This window comes from Galeopterus variegatus, unplaced genomic scaffold (assembly GCF_000696425.1).
Source record: "Galeopterus variegatus unplaced genomic scaffold, G_variegatus-3.0.2 Scaffold7478, whole genome shotgun sequence".
Lineage (NCBI taxonomy): Eukaryota > Metazoa > Chordata > Mammalia > Dermoptera > Cynocephalidae > Galeopterus > Galeopterus variegatus.
The window spans coordinates 53102-56613 of NW_007733589.1; positions in this window are offsets into that span (position 1 = coordinate 53102).

The window sequence follows — 3512 nt, forward strand, 5'->3', positions numbered from 1 at the left end:
AACTGTATATTTTATAAAATTGGCAGTGAAAAAAACAGATACTCAGGTTGTTTCAAACATATTTTCTTTTTCAATATCCAAAAATTTAATGAGTGAGTTAATATTCATTGTTCTTACATATTTCTTGTTTTGTGTAGTTGTTGATACAACTATTCAACACTGTTTTTGTTTTTGAATGATCAAATCAATATCATTAGGATGTTCATCACTACAACTAGTGATTACTGTGTCTCTTACCCAATTACCTCCTAATCCTCCTTCCCCTCCCCCTTTCCCACCTCTAGTAACTATAGGTCTATTCTCGCCTTCTGAAAGTTCAACTTTTTATTGTGGTCTTTCTTTCTTAGNCCACAGCAGTGCAGTGTTCTTACAGAGGGAGGGAACGTTCCCAGGGCTGCAAAGTGGAGTGCGGGGGAGACGGGGAGGTGGAGGGTGGTTGGGAGACAATTGGGTGGGGACACAGGGTATAAAAGCAATTTCTTGTAATTCGTATCGCATGAATATTCATAATAATAAAAAATGAAATTTAAAAATAAATAAGTAAAATAAAATAAAAGGCAAAAGAAAAAAAAAAGAGAATGATCCACTATGGAGTAAGTTTGGGATGTTTGAATATAGAGTATCTGCCTCGTTATGTGCATTTGTATTTGCCCATGTAAAAGGAAACCAGTAAACTAAAATTGCTTACCGAAAAAAAAAATAAAAAGAAAAATACATGTTAAAGTCTCAGAGGAATGGCTAGCATATAGTTATTTGGGGTTGTTATTAGTAGTAATCAGGCATGAAAAAGATTCTAAATAGCCACATAGTGCACAGCAAAAAGCAATTAAATCAGTATATAGATAAATAGTATTTTAATAATATTTTATAAAATATATTATATTCATATTTTATAAAATGTATATATTTTATATAATATATATTATATAAAATATATACATTTTATAAAATATGAATATAATATATTTTATAAAATATATTATATTCATATTTTATAAAATGTATATATTTTATATAATATATAATAATTTATATCATAAATTTATGTAATGTTTTTATATCTCTTCCAAATTAGCACTATCCAATGCAAATATAATGCAAGGGACTATATGTAATTTTAGTAACAGTTGAAATTTCCTTTAATAATATATTTTAACTTAGTGTGTCTAAAACGTTGTCATTTCACTATAATAACTGTAAAAGTTATTAATGAATGTTTACATTTTTCTATCAAGTCTTTGAAATCCATTTATAGAACAACTCATTTTGAATATTCATCTTTCATTGGAAATAAACTGTATATTTTATAAAATTGGCAGTGAAAAAAACAGATACTCAGGTTGTTTCAAACATACTTTTTTTTTCAATATACAAAAATTTAATGAGTGAGTTAATATTCATTGTTCTTACGTATTTCTTGTTTTGTAGATACAACTATTCAACACTGTTTTTGTTTTTGAATGATCAAATCAATATTATTAGGATGTTCATCACTACAACTAGTGATTACTGTGTCCCTTACCCAATTACCCCCAATCCTCCTTCCCCTCCCCCTTTCCCACCTCTAGTTACTATAGGTCTATTCTCGCCTTCTGAAAGTTCAACTTTTTATTGTGGTCTTTCTTTCTTAGCTCCTACTTATTAGTGGGGACATATGGTATTTCTGTTTCTTACAAGCACCCCAATAACTATATCAAGTATCAGTTTTTAAATTCAAATTAATTAAAAGTACTAATTCAGTCCTCAGTCATACTAATCACATTTCAAAGTACACAACAGACACATGTCTACTGATGCTATATTTGACAGCGCAATTTTAGATACCTCTAACTTAAAAACTACCCTTAATTATAGAATTTCTACCTTTAATTAAATAACCTACGACTCTCTAATGCATATTTTTGGAAAAATTGTATGCCCTTTTCTGTGTCTTTTCCCTGTCCTTCCCGCTGTATCCTCGCAATGTTGTGCTGTCCCATATAATTATTTTCACATATTGGTTTCTTAAATTTGTAAATTGAAATTGCAAATATTTGAACTCATCTTAAACCTCTATTTACAATACCATATTGATTGATCACCCTCTGACATATAGCCCACAGTCAATGAAAGCGCATTTATTTTTAATAAAAATTTAAATAGCAAGTATTGGATATTTGATTTAATCAGCTACTGTTGGATTTTTTAAAATAAACATTGTAACAGGTCAGATCAGATTTTAAAATGATAAACACAGTTTCACCTAATTATAATTATCCTCCACATATACTGCATATCACAGCATAAGAAAAGGAGATAGTACATTTCATAGTTAAAGGCAGTGTTGGAAATAGAATAAATAAATCTGTTTTACACCATACCAAGTTTAGACTCATCCATAAACCCATAACAAACCACTACGGATAAGCTTTCTGAAAGTGCAATACAAGTTTTGTTTCAACATATGAGAAAAACATTTTTTTTCCAGATAACTAGAGGTCCTTTAAACTAAGGCAGAAATATTATTCCCATTTATTTTTATCTGAATCATCATTGTGAAGGTAAGGTTTGTGGGGGGAAAGAGTGGGAGTGCATCATAGAAGCAATATGTAAGCATGCAGGGTTCTCAATAGTTTGGTCACATTCTTTTCTAATGCATGCCGGTATGTTAAAATAAAAGTTATAACATACTTTTATCTCTCTGTGGAGAGCAGGTACAAGAGTGCAAAGATGGTGAAGAGAGCGTTTCATAGCACCAGCCTGTGTAGAGCTAGGGCTAGGGTCTGGAGCTCACAGACCCCTCAAGCCCATTGTCCAGACTAGGTCACAAACCCTTCACACACAGGTCTATGAGCTAGGCAGTCCAAAGAGAAACTCAGAAACTCCCCTGCTACTAGCAAAGTCCAAAGAAAAACTGAGCAGCAGCCAGCAAAGTAAGCATGCCCTATTTTTAGACGTGCGCTCTCTGCCTTCCAGCCAGCCAGCCACTGCTTCACAAAAAGTGAGGAACACACAAGAATAGCAACAAACTAATAAGATACATGGGTGCACATGTGCACTAACTCCACCCACATACAACTTGCTTACAAAGAATGTGCTGCACCACCCCCAACCAGACCTGAGGTGAGGGGGCCTGACTAAACTATTTTATTTACCCCATAGCCTGTCATAGAAAATATCAACAATATACTCTATGACTGTAAAACTACATGACTGAAGAATCAAAGGCTATTTTAATTACAGTTCTTTCTTTTTAACTTAAAACAAAAAAAATCATCTCAGTTCTCCTTCATTACACTACCTCTTCCCCTTTTTTTCCACTTGAAACTTTTTGTACTTATGTATACATTCACATATGCATACTTTTATGATTTATCACTTGCTTTTTATGATTGCTCCATAAAAATTTAGTCATTATTCAATGACCTCACTTCTCAGATACACATTTTTTCATATTTCAATTCTGTATCTGTATAACAAAGATTCAAATGAAAATTTATATTTTTATTAATGCAATGTTTATTTTTCCTGAA